Raw genomic sequence first — 23,148 nt, forward strand, 5'->3', positions numbered from 1 at the left:
GTAAAAGGGAGTCCTACACATATTCTGGGGTCTGACAGTTACATGAAAATATTGTGTATTTGGATTCTAATTTAAAAACATGCATATATTTACACTCACATGTACATACATTTAACCAGTATACACATTCATTTACATGGATACAATTATTTTGCAGTAATAATGTGTAATTCAAAGATATTTTATAAAACAGAACTATTTGTAGCAACGGAACAGTCCCGGGCCTTTCCTCTGCATGATCTTGAAGTGTGAGCTTGCACACAGTAGCAGGTCATTCTCTGCAAGCCCCTGGGTACAGATCAGTGCTGCCTACCCCATGGCCTTCCTCTGGCTCCCTAAAGTCCTTCCTCCCCAGTCCCTTCCTGCTTTCTGCCCTCCTCACTTTCCCTCCCATCTCTGTAAGCCTTGAGTGCTGTCTCCCCTCTCACTTCAGTGGAATGGCTGATTGCACCCCACCTTTTCTTCTTTGCCATCTCCTCACAATGATTACAAAAGTGGGCTGATTTCTAAAAAGGGCTAAGAGGTTGTTTGTAGGGAAGGCCCCAGACTTAGGTAGTACTTCCTATATTACCACCTGAGCAGTTAAACTATATGGGACCCTGCTTTGCCCCAGTAAAATAGCATCAGCCTTTAGATTAAAATTTCTAATTAGAAGAAATTTGCTACTCATAAAATTCAAGTCTCAGTTTCATCTTCCCTACTCAGATGCCCTATTACTTCTTCTAGCACTGACCACCCTGCTCTTTTGGGGATTTCAAAAGGAATTTCAAAAGGGATTTCAAAAGGAAAGCATGCCATCTGATGTCTTTAAGCACTGTGAACCTTGAATGCACAATCTTTTTTTTAATTTAATTTTATTATGTTAGTCACCATACAATACATCATTAGTTTTTGATGTAGTGCTCCACAATCTATTGTTTTCGTATAACACCCAGTGCTCCATGCAGAATGTGCCCTCTTTAATACCCATCACCAGGCTCACCCATCCCCCCACCCCCCTTGCCTCTAAAACCCTCAATTTGTTTCTCAGAATCCATAGTCTCTCATGGTTCATCTCTCCCTCTGATTCATTTTTCCCTTCCTTCTCCTAATGTTCTCCATGCTATTCCTTATATTCCACAAATAAGTGAAACCATATGATAATTGACTTTCTCTGCTTGACTTATTTCACTTAGCATGATCTCCTCCAATCCCCTCCATGTTGATGTAAAAGTTGGGTATTCATCCTTTCTGATGGCTGAGTAATATTCCATTGTATATATGCACCACATCTTCTTTATCCATTCATCTGTTGAAGGGCATCTCAGCTCTTTTCACAGTTTGGCTATTGCGGACATTGCTGCTATGAACATTGGGGTGCATATGGCCTTTCTTTTCACTACATCTGTGTCTTTGGGGTAAATACCCAGTAGTGCAATTGCTGGGTCATAGGGTAGCTCTATTTTTAATTTTTTGAGGCCCCTCCACACTGTTTTCCAAAGTGGCTGTACCAACTTGCCTGGAGGCAGGACTGGGAGCTCTGCAGAGGGGCGCACAACCCAGGATGCTGCAGTTTATAGCAGCACAGACAGAAACGGAGACAGTGTGGCCTGGAGAGCTCACTGAAGAACAGACTGTGATCTCTCTGCTCTGATGCAGAGGGTTGGAAATGATCTCTTCAGCTCTAACTCTTGGAAGAGATGTGGAAAGTCGCCAGAGAAAGCTGCCAGAGAACAAAAGCCCCAAAAAAGCAGTTTCCACTAAGCCCATCCCCGCCACAGGGGGGCAGGGCAACTCTGTCCAAACAGGGTTGCCTGAGTAACAGCATGGCAGGCCCCTACCCCAGAAGACAGGCTGGGAAAACAAGAGGCCAGCAACCCTAATGTCCCTAGAAAACAGGGACCTTGCTTGGGTTCTGGTCAATAATTTGGACTCTACACATTCCCTCAACCACCCATCAACAGAATGACTAGGAGGAGGAACCCCCAAAACAGAAAAGACTCAGAGATTATGACTTATGCCACAGATTTACAAATGGATGCAGATATAACCAAGATGTTGGAGATGGAATTTAGGCTAGCAATTGTGAAGACAACTGCTAGAATGGAGAAATCAATTAATGGCAACATAGAGTCTCTAATGGCAGAAATGAAAGCTGAATTGGCAGAACTTAAAAATTCTATCAGTGAGATCCAATCTAATCTAGATAATCTAACAGCTAGGGTACGTGAGGTAGAAGAACGAATTAGTGACCTGGAAGTCAATTTAATAGATAAAAAAGGAAAAGAGGAGGCCAGGGAAAAACAACTCAGAATCCATGAAAATAGAATCAGAGAAATAAGTGACACCATGAAGCGTTCCAGTGTCAGAATTATTGGAAACCCGGAGGGGGTGGAGACAGAGGACTAGAAGATATATGTGAGCAAATTGTAGCTGAGAACTTCCCTAATCTGGGGAATGAAACAAATATTCGTTTCCTAGAGGCAGAGAGGACCCCTCCCAAGATCAAAGAAAACAGGCCAACACCCCGGCATGTAATAGTAAAACTTGCAAATCTTAGAACCAAGGAAACCATCTTAAGGGCAGTTGAATGCACAATCTTAAAAAATGAAAACAGGCTTTCCTTAGTTGGGATATTGTAAGATAACAGTTGATTAAAAAAATTTTAAATCAGTTTGAAAATTGCATATAGCATCTGTCATGATAATTTCTATAAGCTCTCTTTATAAATTGTTTAAAATAGGGTTATAGTAAAAGATTTCCTGACCATTATAGTTTATTTCTTTGTTATCAGAGACATTCTGAACATTTGAGAAACCAGATGATCAAACTTAAGCTCAGCAAAGCCGTATTTTAAAGTGTCTTTCCCCTGAGTCATGGACCTTTGGAAAGGGCTAAAAGCTATAGAGAATTAAATAACTATTTAATTGGCAAAATGCTCCTCCTCCTCACAATTTTTGGCACTATTACAGCAAAGCAATATTTGACTGAAGAATAACATTTAATGACTATTCTTATGAGACTCTTGGAAATTAAAAAAGGATACAATAGAGGCAGGCAAAGAAATAAAATTATGGACAATCATAGAGAAGAAAACTTTAGAACCAGATATAGTACATACTTATTTACTTGTTCAGTGAATATCTGCAAACGTTTATAACAATTGTGCCTTAAACCAACTCTCTCAGTGGCTTTGTCACAGAACCTAAAATTGCCAAATCATTCATGCCTGGAGTTTAACATTGAAGTTTGCTGTTAAAATGCAAAATATTTCTAAAGGGTTACACATCAAACCACTATCAAATGTAAAATTTAACTTTGAATGGGTTTATAAGTTTGTGAGGCTTCAGAAGAAAAAATGCCAGGGGAGAAAATTTTCAAGTATGTTCAACAATTTGCTTACTTATTCTCAATATCTGATTTAAAGATTGTAGATAATCTTGTGTATACTGTAGTCATGTACAAAAAACGGACAGTTTCATGAAATAGGATATGAATGTGGAGTTCCAGGTACTTTTCAGACTGATTCTACATATTAATGATTCTTTTAGGAAAAGGTTAATGTCAAGTTAAACTATTCTGTTGCTTAATTAGTAGCTGTTATAAAAAAAAATAGAACTTTATTCACTAAGGAAAGACTAATCCATAGTGTTGATAAGCATGTTTGATTAAAATAATATTTCAGGGGTTCCTGGCTGGCTCAGTTGCTAGAGGGTACAACTCTTGATCTCAGGGTTGTGAGTTCAAGCCCTACTTCAGGTGCGGAGCCTATTTCAAAAAAATACATAAATAAAATAATAATATTTCACTTTTATATCTTGTATCCTCTGCATAATAATGTTATAACTAGATATGAAGACACTCACATAAACTTGAAATACATGTCAAGAAGGAGCAAAATAGAATTTTTTTTTTCCACTTTGTCCAACTCTAGTGCCACTTAGAAGCAGAGCTGTGTGCCTCTGAATTGCCAGACTGCTCTGGAAGGCAGAAGTAGCAGCTTGAGCAGTCCGAGAAAGGGGAGGCATCCAGGCAGCATTTACAGGGCTTCCTGGTCAGCTGCACACTCTTTCCCCCACCTCTGAGGAAAGGGCATCATCCCTGGCCTGCAGAAACATCTTTCTGTTTATGTGACTTGCTCACTTACAGTCCTTCCACAATTCCCACAACCTTGTTAAGAAAATCTGAATTCCCTGCGATAGCTGAGGTCCTCAACCAACTCTTCAGCTGCTGTGGTTAGAATGTTTATATCCTCCTCAAGTTCCTATGTTGAAAATGTAATGCCCAAGGTAGGTGGGGCATTTGGGAGGTTATAGTGGAGCCCTCACAAATGGGATTAGTGCCCATATACAAGAGACCTCAGAGCTATTTCTTGCCTCTTTCTACCACGTGAGGACACAGTTGGCCACCTGCAACCCAGAGGAGGGACTTCAACAGACACCAAATCTGTCAGAGCCATGATTCTGGACTTCTCAGCCTTCAGAACTGTGACAAATAAATTTCTGTTGTGTGTAAGCCACGCAGTTTCTAGTATTTTATTTCCTTATAGCCACCAGATGAACTAACACACCTTCCTGCAGTGCCCCGTGCTCACCTCTGGATGTATGGCAGTTCTCTACACATGCCATGCTCCCCATTACTCTGTGCTTCTGCACAAAATGCCTTTCCTCTCCTTCTCTAACCAACTCCTGCCCTTCTACAAGATCCAAGCCAAGATGCCCTTGGGATCCTCTCTAGGAGCTCACTCACCTTGTACCTCCCTCTACCATGACCTTTGCTTTATTATTTTTTTAAAAAGATTTAACTTACTTATTTTTGAGAGAGAGCACGGGTGGGAGGTGAGAGGCAGAGGCAGAAGGAGAGGGAGAAGCAGACTCCTGGCTGAGCAGGGAGCCTGATGCGGGACTTGATCCCAGGACCCTGGGATCATGACTGGAGCCGAAGGCAGATGCTTAACTGACTGAGTCACCCAGGCGCCCATGACCTTTGCTTTATATTGCAATGCTGTGCTTACCTGCTGCTGTGGTTTTCATATTTCCTTCCCAGGGCCCAAGGCAGGGCATGAGTCCTCAATAAAATTAAAATAAATACATAAATACAACCAGAAGTCACATGTGGCTCCATGAGCTCTTACTGAAATTCGGCATAAGAAATATAAATAAAGCTGTTGTTAAAAGGTGATTAAAAAAAAAAAGAAGAATATAGGGGAAGGGAGGGAAAAATGAAACAAGATGAAACCAGAGAGGGAGACAAACCATAAGAGACTCTTAATCTCAGGAAACAAACTGAGGGTTGCTGGAGTGGTGGGGGGTGGGAGGGATGGGGTGGCTGGGTGATGGACATTGGGGAGGGTATTTTCTATGGTGAGCGCTGTGAATTGTGTAAGACTGATGAATCACAGACCTGTACCCCTGAAACAAATAATACATTATATGTTAATTAAAAAATATTATAAAATTTTTAAAAAAATACTTGTAGCAATAAAAAAATAATATAATCAAGAAACTGAGACAGATATAAAATGAACATATGGTAAAGATTTTAAGTAATAATCAGGGAATCAGTAAGAAATTAGAACTGGTTCATATGAAAAGTACTGGCATTAATTTACAAATTGAAGTTAAATGAGACTACACACAGGGAATAATCAATTGCAATCCACAGGACACAATTTATATTTCTATGGACAAGAATCATTGCTACTGTTATCAGCTTTCTACAACTTACAGAGTTGTAAAGTAGCTCTCAGACAGCAAAAGAAGCAGAGAACCTACAGGATCAGGTAACCCAGACAACACCCTAATTTTCCATTATACATGCTCAGTATGATTCTTAGTCCATTTCAAAGTCCTTTACATTATTTTCCTATACTGTTTTACGCTTGAAACCATCAGAATTAAAAATTTTTAAGTTTATTATAAATGGTAACATCAGGGAGATGCAATTGAAACACATATTTCAAACATCAGAGGACACATTTAGCTCTATAAAGTATGTAAAAAAAATATTCTGGGGCACCTAGGTGACTCAGTTGGTTAAACATCTGACTCTTGATTTAGGCTCAGGTCATGATCTCAGGGTTGTGAGATGGAACCCTGTGCCGGGCTCCAGACTCAGTGGGAAGTCCGCTTGAGATTCTCTCCCTCTCCCTCTCCCCCACCCCATGCTCACTCTCTCTCTCTCTCAAATAAATAAATATGTAAAAATAAACAATTATTCTACTTTAGATCAAGGTGAAAAACAAAACAGAAACTGAATTCACTGTATGTAAAAACATACCTAAAATAATTAGATTGCTATACATATGAATTGGCACTATCAAAATCACTTATGAGTTTGGAAATAATTTAAAATATACTTCATAAAAAAATAAAAATAAAATATACTTCATAAATCCTGATGACATCTCTTCAAGCATAAAATTTTGTTTGGATGGGAACAAAGGTTCTGTGTAAATCATTTTAATGAGTTTCCATATATCTGTACATTGAATTTCTTAAATACACAATAGGTAGGATATGAAATTTATGATAAAAGTTAGAACATAATCTTACTTGAAGCATTCACAGCCTCCTGGCTTGTCAACAAAATAGATTCTTTATTTAGTTCTCAAGTTATAAATATTCTATAACTGTGGTGGTTTTGTTCTATGTCACCTTGGTTAAGCTGGAACTATGTTTTGTGTAATTCCTTTCCCTACATGGTCTTGTTTGGGATGGCCATAGGAGAGATTTGCAAGAGATAAGGAATGTGCAAAAAAACCCAACCAAACCAAAACAAAACAAAACAAAACAAACAGCCATTCTGTCTGCATTTTGTGCTCCCTCCCACGTTGGCAAGAGGAAAACCCCTCCTTCAGGAGCAGGTGTGAGCACAGCCCTATGATAAAGAGCATCAACTTCACTTCAGTCCTCAACATTAGGAAGACAACACAGACCCGACTGTCCTGACTTTCCCTGACATCACATGCAGCTCCCCTGCCTGTTGACCTGAAGCAATTTCGGTCGTATTTTCATCTTAACAATGTTAAGTCTTTCAATCCATGAACATGAGATGTCTTTCCATTTATTTATGTCTTCTTTAATTTCTTTCAGCAATGTTTTACACTTTTCAGTATATAAGACTTTTTCCTCCTTGATCAAATTTATTCCTAAGTATTTTTATATGGTATGGCAAGTAAAATGGTTTTCTTAATTTCTTTTACAGATTATTCACCGTTAGTGTATAGAAATGCAACTGACTTTTTTGTATTGACTTTGTATCCTGCTACCTTGCTGAATTAGTTTTTTAGTTCCAAAAGTTTATTTTTTGGAATCTTTAGGGTTTTCGACATATAAGATCATGTCATCTGTGAACATAGATAATTTTACTTCCTCCTTTCCAATTTGGATGACTTTTATTCCTTTTTCTTGCCTAATTGTTCTGTCTAAAATGTCCAATACTGTATTGAATAAAAATGGCAAAATGGGCATCCTTATCTTGTTGCTGATCTTACAGCAAAAGCTTTCAGGCTTTCACCCCTGAAAATGATGTCAGCTGTGTGGGTTTTTTTTTTTTTTTAAGATTTTATTTATTTATTTGACAGAAAGAGAGATTACAAGCAGGGAGAGCAGGAGAGGGAGAGGGAGAAGCAGGCTCCCTGCTGAGCACGGAGCCCGATGAGGGGATCCATCCTAGGATGCTGGGATCATGACCTGAGCCGAAGGCAGCCGCTTAACCGACTGAGCCACCCAGGCGCCCCTGTGTGTTTTTCATATACAGCCTTTATCATCTTTAGGAAGTTTCATTCTATTCCCAGTTTGTTGAGTGTTTTTATCATGAAAGGACGTCGATTTGTCAAATGCTTTTACCACATGAATTGAGATAAACATTTGAGTTTTTTTCCCCTCATTCTATTAATGTGGTATATTATATTGACTGATTTTTCTATGTTGAACCGACTTTGAATTCCTGGAGTAAATTTCACTTAGTCATAGTGTATAATCCTTTTAATTTTGCAGCTGGTTTCAGTTTGCTACTATTTTGTTCAGAATTTTTGCATCAATATTCATAAAGAATATTGTCTATAGTTTTCCCTTCGTGTAGTGTCTTTTTGTGGATCTGCTATCAGGTAATGCTGACTTCATAGAAAAAATTAGGAAGTACTCCCTTCTCTTCAAATTTTGGGAAGAGTTTGAAAAGGATTCGTACTAATTCTTCTTTAAATGTTTGGTAGAATTTACCAGTGAAGCTATGTGGTCCATGGTCTTTCTTGAGAGATTTTTTATTACTGATGCAATTTCCTTATTAGTTATAGGAGTATTCACATTTTTTATTTCTTCATGGTTCAGTTTCAGTAGATTATGCATTTCTAGGAATTTGTCCATTTCATCTAAATTATCTAATTTGTTAGTGCCATTGTTCATAGCATTCTCTTATAATCCTTTTTATTTCTGTGAAATCATTAGTAATGTCCCTATTTTCATTTCTGATCTTAGTAATTTGAATCTTATTCTTTTTCCATAGTCAATCTAGCTAAAGGTTTGTCAATTTTGTTCCTTCTTCAAGAACCAACTTTTGATTTCATTGATTTTCTTTACTGTTTTTCTATTCTCTATTTTATTGTTTTTCCATCCTAATCTTTGTTTGTTTTGCTTCTAAACACTTTGAGTTTAGTTTGCTTTTTTTCTCATTCATTAAGCTGTAAAGTTGTCATTAATTTGAGTTCTTTCTCCTTTTTAATGTATGTGTATACAGCTATAAATTTCCCTCTTTACACCACTTTCACTGCACCCATAAGTTTTTATATGTTGTTTTTGTTTTCATTTGTCTTACAGAGGAAGTTTTCTCATTTTTCTTATGATTTCTCTTTTGACAAATTAGTCATTTAAGAGTGTGTTGTTTAATTTCTACACATTTGTGAATTTTCCAGTTTTTCCTTCTGTTAATGATTTCAAGTTTCATTTCATTGTGATCAGAAAAAATGCTTTGTATGATTCCAGTCTTTTAAAATTAATTTAAAAATTATTTTGGGGTCTAGCTAATGGTCTATCCTGGCAATTGTTCCATGTGAACTTGCAAAAAATATGCATCATATTGTTGTTGAATGGAGTGTTCTATGTCTGTTAGATATGATTCATATGCAGTATTGGTCAAGCTATTTCCTTACTGATCTGCCTTATTGATCACTATCGAAAGTGGAAGATTGAAGACTTCAACTATTATTGTAGAACCATGTATAGGCATACCTTGCTTTGTTGTGCTTCCCTTTGCAGATATTGTGTCTTTTATAAATTGAAGTTTTGCATCAACCTGTGTTGAGCAAGTCTATCAGTGTCATTTTTCTAATGGCATTTACTCACTTCATGACTCTGTGTCACATTCTAGTAATTCTTGCAATATTTCAAACTTTTTCATTATTACTATATTTGTCAGAGTGATTTGTGATTAGTGATTTTTTAAAAAAATATTTTATTTATTTATTTGAGGAGAGAGAGTACAAGCTGGGGAGAGAGGCAGAGTGAGAGGGAGAAGCAAACTCCCCGCTGAGCAGAGCCCAATGCGGGGCTCAGTCACAGGATCCTGGGATCATGACCTGAGCCAAAGGCAGATGCTTAACCAACTGAACTACCCAGGTGCTACAGTGATTTTTTTTTTAATTTAATTTTTTAAAGTAATCTATATGCCCAACATGGAGCTCAAACTCATGACCCCAAGATCAAGACTCACATGATCTCTTGACTGAGCCAGCCAAGTGCCCCATAATCAGTGATCTTTTGATATAAATATTATAATTGTTTTGGGGTACCATGAACTGCTCCCATATAAGATGGTGAACTTAATAAATGTTGTGTATATTCTGACTGCTCTACCAAGTGGCTGTTCCCCTATCTCTCTCCCTCTCCTCAGGCCTCCTTATTCCTGAGGCACAAAAATATTAAAATTAGGCCAATTAATAACCCTACAGGGACGTCTAAGTGTTCAAGTGAAAGAAAGAATCACACATCTCTCACTTTAAAAGAAATGATTGGGGTGCCTGGGTGGCTCTAGTCAGTTAAGTGTCTGACTCGATTTTAGCTCAGGTCATGATCTCAGGGTCATGAGATCAAGCCCCATGTTGGGCTCAACACTGGTGTGGAGCCTGCTTAAGATTTTCGTTCTCCCTCTCGCTTGGCCCCTCCCTCCCCCACTCACAAGCCCACTCTCTGTCTCTAAAAAAAAAAAAAAAGTAGAAATGATTAAGCTTAGTGAGAAAGGCATGTCAAAAGCTAAGCTTCTTGCACCAGTTAGCCCAAGTTGCAAATGCAAAGGAAAAGTTCTTAAAGGAATTAAAGCTGACACTCCAGTGAACACACAAATGATAAGAAAATGAAACAGACTTATTGCTGATGTGGATAAAGTTGTAGCGGTCTCGACTGAAGATCAAACCAGCCACAACATTCCCTTAAACCAAAATCTAATCCAGATGAAGGCCCTAACTCTTTTTAATTCTATGAAGGTTGAGAGAGATGAGGAAGCTACAGAAGAAAAGTAGGGTTCTTGAGATTTAAGAAAGAAACTGTCTCAATAACATTAAAGTGCAAGGTGAAGCAGCCAGTGCTGATGTAGAAGCTGTGGCAAGTTATCCAGAAGACCTAGCTAAGGTAATTAATGAAGGTGCCTACACTAAACAACAGATTTCCAATGCAGGTGAAACAGCCTTCTATTAGAAGAAAATGCCATCTAGGACTTTCTTAGTTAGAGAGAAGAAGCCAATGTCTGGCTTCAAAGCTTTGAAGGACGGGCTAATTCTCTTGTTAGGGGTTAATGCTGCTGGTGACTTTAAGTTGAAGTCAACTCATTTACCATTCAAAAAATTCTAGGATTTTCAGAATTATGCTAAATCTACTATACCTGTGCTCTCTAAATAGAATAACAAAGCCTGGGTAACAGCACATCTGTTTACAACCTGGTTTACTGAATATTTTAAGCCCACTGTTGAGAACTACTGCTCAGAAACAAAGATTCCTCTCAAAATACTACTGCTCAGTGACAATGCACCTGGTCATCCAAGAGCTCTGATGGAGAGGTAAACATGAGATTTTTTATTTTCATGCCAGCTAACACAATATCCATTCTGCAGCTAATGGATCAAAGAGTAATTTTGACTTTTAAGTCTTTTTTAAATTTATTTTTATTTTTTATTTTTTTAAAGATTTTCTTTATTTATTTGACAGAGAGAGACACAGTGAGAGAGGGAACACAATTAGCGGGGGTGGGAGAGGGAGAGGCAGGCTTCCTGCTGATCAGGGAGCCTGATGCAGGGCTCGATCCCAGGACCCTGGGATCATGACCTGAACCAAAGGCAGATACTTAACGACTGAGCCACCCAGGCGCCCCTTAAGTCTTTTTTTAAAAAAATAAGATTTACACCCAATGTGGGGCTTGAACTCATGACCCCAAGATCAAGAATCACTGGCTGAGGCAAGCAGGTGACTTTCAAGTTTTATTATTCAAGACATACATTCATAAGGGTATAGATGCCATAGAGTGTTATTCCTCTGATGAATCTGAGCAAAGTAAATTGAAAACCTGGAAAGGATTCACCATTCTAAATGCCATTAAGAACATTCATGATTCATGGGAAGAGGTCAAAATATCAACATGAACAGGAGTTTGGAAGAAGTTATTTCCAACCTTAAGGATGACTTTGAAGGGTTCAAGACTTCAGTGGTGAAAGTAACTGCAGATGTGGTGGAAAGAGCAAGAGAACTAGAATCAGAAGTGAAGCCTGAAGGTGTAATCTCATGATAAAACTTGACAGATGAGGAGTTACTTCTTATGGATGAGCAAAGAAAGTGGTTTCTTGAGATGGAATCTACTTGTGGTGAAGATTCTGTGAAGATTGTTGAAATGACAACAAAGGATTTAGAATATTATATAAACTTTGTTGATAAAGCAGCAGCAGGTTTTGAGAGGACTGACTCCAATTTTGAAAGAAGTTCTGCTGTGGGTAAATGGTATCAAACAGCATCACATGCTACAGAGAAATTTTTCTTAGACAATGGTATTGCACACTACATAGACTTCAGTATAATGTAAACATAACTTTTATATGCACCAGGAAACAACCAAAAACTATTTGACTTGCTTTATTGTGATGATCTGGAACCAAACCTGCAATATCTCTGAGGTATGCCTGTATTTCTGCTTTCAAGATTTCCAATGCGGGTGAAACAGCCTTCTATTAGAAGAAAATGCCATCTAGGACTTTCTTAGTTAGAGAGAAGAAGCCAATGCCTGGCTTTTCTTTGTCTATGTCTTTTGACAATTTTTTTTCTCCCTTCAGTTCCTTTTTTTTTTTTTTTTTAAAGATTTATTTATTTATTTGAGAGAGAGAGAGTACAAGCAGAAGGGGCAGAGGAGAGGGGTGGGGGAGAGAGAATCTCAAGCAGACTGTGCTGAGTGTCTTCATACAACTTCTAATTTCTATCTAGCAGCTGTTCATTTCAACCTAAGTGACTCCCTTTAGCATTTTTTTTTTGCGAGAGAGAGATAGAGATAGAAAGAGAGAGAGAACATATGGGTGGGGGGAGGGGCAGAGGGAGAGGAAGATAGAGAATCTTAAGCAGGCTCCACACCAGCATGGAACTTGATGCTGGACTTGATCTCATAATCCTGAGATCATGACCTGAACTGAAATCCAAAGTCAGATGCTTAACTGACTGTACCACCCAGGCACCCTCTGCCTTTAGCACTTCTTATGTGGCTGGTTTAGTGGTAACAAAGTCTCTCAGCTCTTGTGTATTTGAAAATGTCTCAATTTCTCCCTCATTTTTCAAGGATAGTTCCCCTAACACACACACACACACCACCATTCTTATGTTGAAGTCCTAACCCAGAGGGTGGCTGTATTTGGTGTTGGAAATAAGTAAGGTTAAATGAAATCATAAGGATGGGTGATGATCTGATAGGATTAGTGTCCTTATGAGGAAACACAACAGAGAGCTTGCTCTGTTTCTCTGTTCATCTCATGCACCAAGGAAAGGCAATGTAAGGGCTTAGAAAGAAGGTGCCATTCTACAAGCCAGAAGGAGAGCGATCACCAGAAACTGACTCTGCTGGACCTTGATCTGGACTTCTAGCCTCCAGTACTTTAAGAAGATACAGTTCTGTTGTTTAAGCTACCCAGTCTATGGTATTTTTCTATAACAGCCAAAGTTGATTAATACCGACAGCATTAAATGGACATATACATTATGGACTCCTAGAAGGAGAAGGGAGTGAGAAAGGGGCACAAAGAATATTTGAAAAAAATTATGGGCAAAAAACGTTCCAAATTTGATGAAAAACTTGAATCTACAAATCCAAGAAGGTTAATGAACTCCAAATAGGATGAACCTAAGGAGAACCACACCAACACACAATACAGTCAAACTGTCGAAACCATAGAGAAAGAATCTTGAAAGCAACTTATCGCATAAAATGATGTTCAATTAGAATATCGGTTAATTTCTCATCAGAAACCTTGGAGATCAGAAGATATGAGATGATATATTTGAAGGGCTGAAAGGAAAAAAAAAACCTGTCAGTCAAGAATTCTATATCCAGTAAAGTTATCCTTCATTTATTTTGTGTCTTAAATTCCACAATGAGTGAAATCATATGGTATTTGTCTTTCTCTGACTTATTTTACTTAACATTATACTGTCTAAATCCATCCATGTTGTTGGAAATGGCAAAATTTCATTCTTTTTTATGGTTGAGTAATATTCATCTATATTCATATAATGTGTATTCACACACACACACACACACATCTTCTTTACCCATTCATCTATCAATGACATGGGCTGCTTCCATAATTTGGCTATTGTAAATAATGCTACAATAAACATAAGGGTGCATATTTTGGGTAAACACCCAGTAATGAAATTATTGGTTCACCTGGTAATTTTGTTTTTAATTTTTTGAGGAACCTTCATACTGTTTTCCATAATGACTGCACCAGTTTGCATTCCCACCAACAGTGCATGAGGATTCCTTTTTCTCCACATCCTTGTTAACACTTGTTTATTGTTTTTTGTTATAGCCATTCTGACAGGTGTAAGATGATATCTCATTGTGGTTTTAATTTGTTTTTCCTTGATCATTAGTGATGTTGGACATCTTTACATGTGACTGTTGGTCATCCGTTTGTCTTCTTTGGAGAAATGTCTGTTCATGTCTTCTGTGCATTTATTAATTGGATTATTTGTTTTTTGTGTGTTGAGTTGTATCTGTTCTTTATATATTTTGGATATTAATGTCTTATTGGATATATTATTTGCAAATATCTTCTCCCATTCTTAGGTTGTCTTTTTGTTTTGTTGATTGGTTCCTTTGCTGTGCAGAGCTTTTTATCTTGATATAGTCCCAATAGTTAATTTTTGCTTTTGTTTCTCTGTTCTTAGGAGATATAGCTAGAAAAATGTTGCTATTGCTGATGTCAAAGAAGTGACTGCCTGTGCTCTTTTCCAGGATTTTGGTGGTTTCAGGTGTCACATGTAGCCTTTAATCCATTTTGAATTTATTTTATTTATTTTATTTTATTTAAATTCAATTAATTAGCATATAGTGTATTATTACTTTCAAATGTAGAGTTCAGTTATTCATCAATCGCATATAACACCCAGTGCTCATTACATCACATGCTTTCCTTAATGCCCATCACCCAGTTACCCCATGCCCAAGCTCCTCCCCTCCAGCAACCCTCAGTTTATTTCCTATAGGTAAGAATCTCCTATGGTTTGTCTCCCTCTCTGATTTCGTCTTATTTTATTTTCCCTCCCTACCCCTATAATCCTATTTTGTTTCCTAAATTCCACATATGAGTGAGATCATATGATAATTGTTTTTCTCTGATTGACTTATTTTGCTTAGCATAATACCCTCCAGGTCCATCCATATCATTGCAAATGGTAAGATTTGATCATTTTGGTGGCTAAGTAATATTCCATTGTATACCACATCTTCTTTATCCATTCATCTGTCGATGGACATCTGAGCTCTTTCCATAGTTTGGCTATTGTGGACATTGCTGCTATGGACATTGGGGTGCAAGTGCTCCTTCAAATCACTGTGTTAGTGTCCTTTGGGTAAATACCTAGTGGTGCAATTGCTGGGTTGTAGGGTAGCTCTATTTTCAACTTTTTCAGGAATTTCCATACTGTTTTCCAGAGTGGCTGCACCAGCTTGCACTCCCACCAACAGTGTAAGAGGGTTCCCCTTTCTCTGCATCCTCACCAACATTTGTTGTTTGCTAACTTGTTAATTTTAGCCATTCTAACTGGTGTGAGGTGGTATCTTATTGTGGTTTGATTTGTATTTCCCTGAGGTTGACCCTGGAGCATTTTTTCATGTGTCTGTTGGCCATTTGGATGTCTTCTTTGGAGAAATGTCTGTTCATGTCCTCTGCTCATTTCTTCATTGGATTTTTTCTTTTTTGGGTGTTGAGTTTGATAAGTTCTTTATAGGTTTTGGATGCTAGCTGTTTATCTGATAAGACATTTGCAAATGTCTCCTCCCATTCCATAGGTTGTCTTTGGTTTTGTTGACTATCTCCTTTGCTGTGCAAAAGCTTTTTATCTTGATGAAGTCCCAATAGTTCATTTTTGCCTTTGTTTCCCTTGCTTTTGGAGATGTGTCTAGGAAGAATTTGCTGCAGCTGAGGTCACAGAGGTTGTTGCCTGTGTTGTCCTCTAGGATTTTGATGGATTTCTGTCTCACATTTAGGTCTTTCATCCATTTTGAGTCTATTTTTATGGTATGGTGCAAGAAAGTGGTCTAGTTTCATTCTTCTGCATGTGGCCATCCAATTTTCCCAACACAATTTGTTGAAGACATTGTCTTTTTTCCATTGGATATTCTTTCCTGCTTTGTTAAAGATTAGTTGACCCAGAGTTAAGGGTCCATTTCTGGGTTCTCTATTCTGTTCCATTGATCTATGTGTCTGTTTTTGTGCCAGTACCATACTGTCTGGATGATTACAGCTTTGTAATAGAGCTTGAAGTCCAGCATTCTAATGCCACCCAGTTTGGGTTTCTTTTTCAACATTCTTCTTGCTATTTGGGGTCTTTTCTGGTTCCATACGAATTTCAGGATTATTTGTTCTAGTTCTGTGAAAATGTTGATGGTATTGAATGTGTAGATTGCTCTGGGTAGTGTAAATATTTTAATAATATTTGTTCTTCCAATCTATGGACATGGAACATTTTTGCATTTCTTTGTGTCTTCCTCAATTTCTTTCATAAGTTTTCTATAGTTTTCAGAGTACACAACATTCACCTCATTGGTTAAGTTTACTCCTAGATATTTTATTATTTTTGGTGCAATTGAATTTTTCTTAATACATAAAGAGTAGCTGTGTTAATCAGGGTTCTCTCTCTCTCTCTTTATGTATATATATATAAGGAATATATATAATATATTCCTAATATATTATTAATATATTAGGAATTACTATATAATATATTATATATAAGGAATATGTATAATATATATAATAAAGAATTTGCCATATGATGATGGAGGTTGGGAAATTCAAAATCTTCAGTGTGGCCTGACAGCCTGGAAACCCAGGAAAGCCTATGCTGTAGATGAAGTATAAAGTCTACCTGGTGCAGGATTTCCTTTTGCTTAGTGAGGCCAATTATTTTTCTATTTGGGCCTTCAACTGATTTGATGAGGCCCACCCACATTAAAGGGACAACCTTCTTTATCCAGAGTTCACTGATTTGAATATTAATCTCTTGAAAAAATACCTTCCAAGCTGGCATATAAAATTAATTGTCACAATAGCATACTATATACACTTCTGGGCATTGCTTTTAAAAAGTTTGGGTAAAATACACATAACATAGGATGTACCATTTTAGCCATTTTTAAGGGTGCATTTCGGTGGCGTTTAGTACATTCACATTGTTGTGCATCCATCACCACCATTCATCTCTGAAAATCATTTCATCTTACGTAACTGAAACTCTGTGCCCTTAATCAATAACCCCCCTTTTCTTGTCTGTCAGCCCCTAGTAATCACCATTCTACTTTCTGTCTATGAATTTGATACTCTAGATACCTCATATAAGTGGAGTTATAAAGTATTTGTCCATTTGAGATGGGCTTATTTCATTTAAAATATTGCCCTTCTTTTAGGGTTCCCAGACCCAATTCCAACATATAGATGATTGTTTCCCCACATGTACAACATGAAGCAATTCTTAGACACCAGTAGGATGTCCAAGAATTCAACTCAATTCTGACACTACTGACACAGAAATAGTATCAGATTCCACAGGTTAAGGGTTCAGTTCTAAAGACTGCTTCTATCCCCAACTTCAGATGCCAGTTGGAAACCCCAGGATGTTACCTATGCTTTTGACCAACTGGCTACAGATCGAATGTTCTAATGACCTCCTCCTTAGTTCTTTTAATTTGCTAGAATAACTCACAGAATTTAGGGAAGTAATTATGTTTATCAGTTTATTAAAGTATATGATAAAGGATATAAATCAACAATCAGATGAAAAGATACATAAGGTGAGGTATGGGGAAAGGGCACCAAGCTTTCATGCCTTCCCCAGGTACCATTCTTCCCAATCTCCACATGCACACATTCATATTGTTGTAAATTTTTATGGAGGTTTGAATTTTTATGGCAGTTTCATTGCACAGTTGTGATTAAGTCATTGGTCGTTGACTTATTTAATTAGGTCTTTTTTTTCTCTTGTTAATCTCTCTTTTGTCCATTTAATTAATTGCAAGGCCACAAATTAACCTGAGAGGAGAGGAGACTGTTTTTCCTTCCCTACAATTTCATACTGATACAAGCAATTCCAAAATAACACCACAGACTTATTCTAGCTGTTCCTCTTCCATTCATTCTTTCTTTTTAATGAGACTTTTTTTTAAGATTTATTTATTTATTTATTTATTTATTTATTTATTTATTTCAGCATCATGTGCACGTATGGGGAGAGGGGCAGAGGGGAGAGAATCTTCAAGCAGACTGCTGAGTGCAGAGCCTGGCATGGGCTCTGCACATGAGATCATAACCTGAGCCAAAACCAAGAGTCAGACACCAAACCAACTAAGCCACCCAGGTGCCCTTTAATGAGGCAATTTCAATTAGAAAAATTAAAACAGAAAAATGGCAGTTAGGACTTAATTGTTTCTTCAGTCAACCAAAAAGCAGAAGTTAAAGAAGCAGTTGGTTACAATCTCTCTACCCTTCTTACAAATTATATGTGAAGAAAGTAAAGGAAAAAATGGTTCTATGTCATTTTTAAATTCTTCCTCCACCTAAACCAAACCACTATTTATAGACATCATATGTAGAGGTTTAAAACTTAAGCCTTGGAGTCAGGCAACCTATGTTTATTCTCTGGTTTGCCACTACTACGTGATCTTGGGCAAATTACCTAACTTCTCTAAGTTTTTTATTCAGAAAAGTGATAATAATTATGTCAATGTAAATAGCTGTTGTAAAGATTAAATGAAAAAACACATGTACATAATTAAGTAAGAGTGCCTGACACAGAGGAAGTGCTTGATTCAGGGGTAGCAATTATCATTTACACGTAAAAACGTATACTATTTCCTTCTCAGCCTTTAAGCTTCATAAAAGCAATGGATTAGAGGTCAGAGGGCCTGGATTCCTGTTCCAGCTGGACTGCTTCATCTCTCCAAGCTTCAGTGGCCTCCTCATTTGTCAAACTGGAATAAGGATACTCATTCCAACCACGTTACAAGGTAGTTAGAAGGTGCACATATATATTTAAAGGATTTTGTAAAGTAGTGTATTACAGGTATGGTAGAGTGAAATGGAAGAAAAAGTCCCATTCTTTCACTCTTCCCACCCCCAATTAGCAGAGACATTTGGCATGAACAGAACCAACTTCGTTGTTATAGTGAAACATTTATAGCTAGGGTACCTTTTGTGATTTAAACCAGACCCAGGAAAAGAAGTAAATGCTCTTTCACAAAGTGCCTTGAGAGTTTCTGTTTGGAAAACTGGCTGGCCAATGACATGTCAGCAGAATGAATGTCCTTTTCTAATAAGAGATTAGATTATGTTGTGCCAGAAAAACCCATAGTTTGCTTGACAAGGAGTGTTTTCTTCCTGAGTGCCCAAGTCAGGGATCTCAAAGGCAGCTTTCTCCAAAGGAAAGACAGAGCTGGAATCAAGCGCGCCTGCTCTCCCTCATTCCTGCGTAGACTAGTCAGAGTGGCTCTGCTAGCACCTGACAGAAGCCCGAGTCGCAGGACCAAGCAAGGGCTCAGGGACTGGAGCGCCTGAGGAAGAGATGCGGTTTTCAGAGCAATGGGAAGGGCAAGGGTTTGTGAAAAGAGAAGCAGAAAGTATGTCAGAAAGACCTGTTCTTGGAGGGGACCAGTGAATAACTGTTAGATAGTTTCAACCTCCTTTTGTTTTTTTAATTCATTAAGGTGAAATTCACATAACATAAAATTAACTATTTTAAAGCGAACAATTTAGTAGCATTTGGTACATTGACAATGTTGTGCAATCACCACCTCTGTCCAGATTCAAACCATTTTCATCACCTCAAAAGAAAGCTCATGCCCATTAAGAGGCCCCATTCTATTCCCCCACCTCCAGCACCTGGTAACCACTAATCTGCTTTCTGTCCCTATAAATTCCTATGTATATTTCATATAAATGGAGTCATCTAATATGTGACCTTTTGTGTCAGGCTTCTTTCATTTAGCATAACATTTTCAAGGTCCTTGCACTTGTATGTTTCAGTAGTTTATCCCTTTTTATGGATGAATAACATGTCCCTCCTCTTTTTCTTGCTTGTTTGAAACTTACCAGGTCATTTAAAAAGTTATTTCATTGACTTCCATTGCATTCTGGTCTGCATTTGATTGCAGAAGGATTAGTGAGACAATAGGTATTTGGTCAAAACTAGACCAACTACAGCAAAGAACTCTCCCAGTGTGAACAAGGATCAGAAAAGATCCTCTAAACAAACCCCTGTAAGGGATGAAAAACTTCTCCTCTACCTCTTAAGTTTGTGAGCAGGGTACTGTGAATTCAACTAACAAAAGACAGATAAACAAGAGCAATGGCACATATATATATATATTTTTTTACTCTTAAGGCATTTATTTATTAAAACATTCTCTGCCAAGATTTCACATTAGCTTAAAATTCAAATCAGTCTTTACATTTCTCTACTGAGGTTTCCCACCGCAAGTATCACATAAAAACACCTTCTCCAGCAATCAGTGTTATCAGCGTTCACACGGTGAGCCCCATGGTCAGCCTCTTTTTTCCCTAGGTGACCCAACTAGATGTTAACACTGCTCTGCTACAGGGTAAAAGCTCCTACCTAACTCAAACTCATTGGAAAAGGGGTGAAACTTCTGCAAAGTGCACTTTAAGAAGAGGTACTGTTTGCTCATGAAAAGAAACCAGTGAGTCCTCTAAGAATAACAAAAGCGGGTATTTTACAGTTAAGCACATGATTTGGAGTGAAGAATTCGGATGTTGCTCTGCTGGCCCAGGCCGTTAATACTCTTCTTGTTCCTCCTGTGGGCCCCCTTTATCGGGTATCACAAAGCCTTCATCTGTGGCATACACGAACAAGGGTCGTTTTCCCCCTTGTTCTCCTGGCAAATCAATTCAGTGTTCCTTAGCTTTCCAAAGTAGAAATCTCTTTCTTTCTCCAAGTCTTCGATGGTTAAGTTTCAGTACGTTGATCTGCTGCATCAATTCAGCTGCTTCGTCATCCCCGTTGCCCACACCAGGATTCTTTCGCACCACACCCGGCCAGCCTTAGGGGTTGCAGTAGTTCTGTGTGTTGCAATGGGCCTCTGTGGAGCTGCGCTGCTAGAGCTGAGAGGTTTCTTCGGTTTGTTCAGAGCTGGAGTAACAAGGGAGGGAGCCACTGCGGTTTCTTGACCTTGTCTGGCAGCTACGGGGTCATAGTCTTTTCCATCATAGTTTGCATCAAAAAACTTCTTGAACCACTGAACAAATTCAAAATTGTCCTGAAACTTTCCTTTTACTAATTTGTCCACAGGAATTATTTTGTCAACCCATTCTCTTAAAACCTGCTTGTAGTATTTTGAAGTTCTGGATGTATTCATGTTCTAGCTTAGCCTGGAATTTCACTTTTTTCAAGGCAATGGAGCCAGGGAACAGCATGTCCATAAACTGACAGTAGGCAGCCCCTGAGCACAACTGTTCGATCTTCGTCAGATTCAGCTGCAGAGACTCATCGATCCAGGCCAGCATGTCATGTCGACTTAGGTTATCACTGGTGACTAACGTTGAATATACGTTCATTGCCATCTTCGGCTCTCGGTGGGACCGCGTCCACAGCCTCTGCCCGGCTTCGGTTCCGTCTTCGCCTAGTTCAAACCGCCCAACCCCGCCCGCCCGCCCGCGGGATGACCTCACACGCACCCCCCCACCCCATTACCTGCTGTCGTACCGCAATGGCACATATTTTTAACATTTATGCACATAGGATTTATAGGAAAAAAATGAAACTCAAAGAAGTGATTAGATACAGGACTTACATACTATTTTTTAAAAAGATTTTATTTATTCATTTGAGACACAGAGATACAGAGAGAGAGAGCATGAGCGGGGGGGAGGCAGAGGGAGAGGGAGAAGCAGGCTCCCCGCCAAGCTGGGAGCCCGATGTGGGACTCGATCCCAGGACCCTGGGATCATGACCTGAGCCGAAGGCAGACACAACCATCTGAGCCACCAAGGGGCCCCCCTTACATACTATTTTTAACTAAGGAAAGAGGGTTTGGCTTACAAAGTATGGTAAATTGTAGGAAAGTGACTAGGAAATATGTGGGGGAAACTAATGGAAAATCGGGGTTATTTTAGTAAGGTTTGTTTATACAAACTTATGTCAGGGTCGACTCTCTCCAGTGACAAGGGTTCTTTTTCAAGTTCAGAGGAGGGAAACACCTACACAAAGGGAAATTTCTACCCTGCTTTCAGGCAGGTCAGGAGAGGGCAGAGAACTCTTCCTGTGTGTGTTCATTCGCAAATGTCTTCAACTCAAAATAATTCTTCTGCCCAAGTGGCATACTTTGGGCTGACAGTCTGATGCCCTTCATCCCTTCACCCCTGTCACATCCAGTTTTCATATGGCCATGAGATTATTATTTTTATAGGAAGCAGTGACTGCTGCTCCTTTCAGTCATCTAGTTGTAAGTTTTCTTGGAAGCTTCTGTATTTTGTCAGAGGAGAATGGTGAATAGCTCCATGATAAACTGAGAAATGACTGATAGTACTTCCAGTTAGCATAAGGAAAAGGTTTATCCACTCATTATTGCTCTTTCTTCACTGGGCTTCAAGACAATCCACTTCAATTTCATTATTAAGTAGAGTTCCAGGCTTCCTTCCTTTCATGCTGGTAAAACCTAGAAAACACTATATCATAAAACTTCTGTTTAGTTTTATGAAGGATGTAGTGTTCTAGTTTAGATCATTTATTTAGAAAGTGTACTTGTATTACTGTATTTTCAGGGGACAGAAGTAGTCTCATTGATTGATTTGCTCTGGGACAATGTGTCTAACTGAGGTCACCTGCATGGAACAGGTGAGAAAATCTGCTCATTTATACCTAGTCATTTAAATTGCCTTTTTAAAAGAGCAATAAGACTTATTTGTATCTTATGAAGAGAGGCATTGGTAGGTATGCTTGTTTGCAATATAGTATATTTCTTTAAACATTGGCCTTCAGGTAGACAGGCCCAGGTTCAAGTCTGGCTTTATTACCTGAAAGCTGTATGATCTTGGGCACATTACTTTACCCCTCCATGCCCCAGTTGCCTCATGTGTAGAATAGAGGTAATGCTACTATATTAGTTAGTTAGCAAAGGGAAAAAGAACCTAGCACAAACTGGCTTAAAAAAAAAAGAAAATATACAGTTTGCATAACTAGAATGTTTATGGGCATATGGATTTCAATCTTGGCCAGGTACAGAGGCCTGCTGATATGGTTGACTTCTGTCTCCATTGCTCAGCCCTCCTTTCTGGGTCTCCTCTGTTCAGGCAGGTTCTCTGGGGTGGAGGCTGGGTGGCTACCACAGAGCTCACCAACCCAAAAGACAGACTTCCTTTTGCAGTAAGAACCTTCTGCACCCATTCACTGTTGGTGGGTGGAATATGTAGATACC

At 38.5% G+C, this 23,148-nt stretch overlaps 1 pseudogene; it reads right to left on the bottom strand.

The window, feature by feature from the left end:
- Nucleotides 1–20,335: 20,335 nt before the first annotated feature.
- On the bottom strand, nucleotides 20,336–21,329 carry LOC118014695 (annotated as a pseudogene).
- Nucleotides 21,330–23,148: the final 1,819 nt, after the last annotated feature.

The sequence above is a fragment of the Mirounga leonina genome, unplaced genomic scaffold (assembly GCF_011800145.1).
Source record: "Mirounga leonina isolate KUSES-001 unplaced genomic scaffold, KU_Mleo_1.0 Mir_165, whole genome shotgun sequence".
Classification (NCBI taxonomy): domain Eukaryota; kingdom Metazoa; phylum Chordata; class Mammalia; order Carnivora; family Phocidae; genus Mirounga; species Mirounga leonina.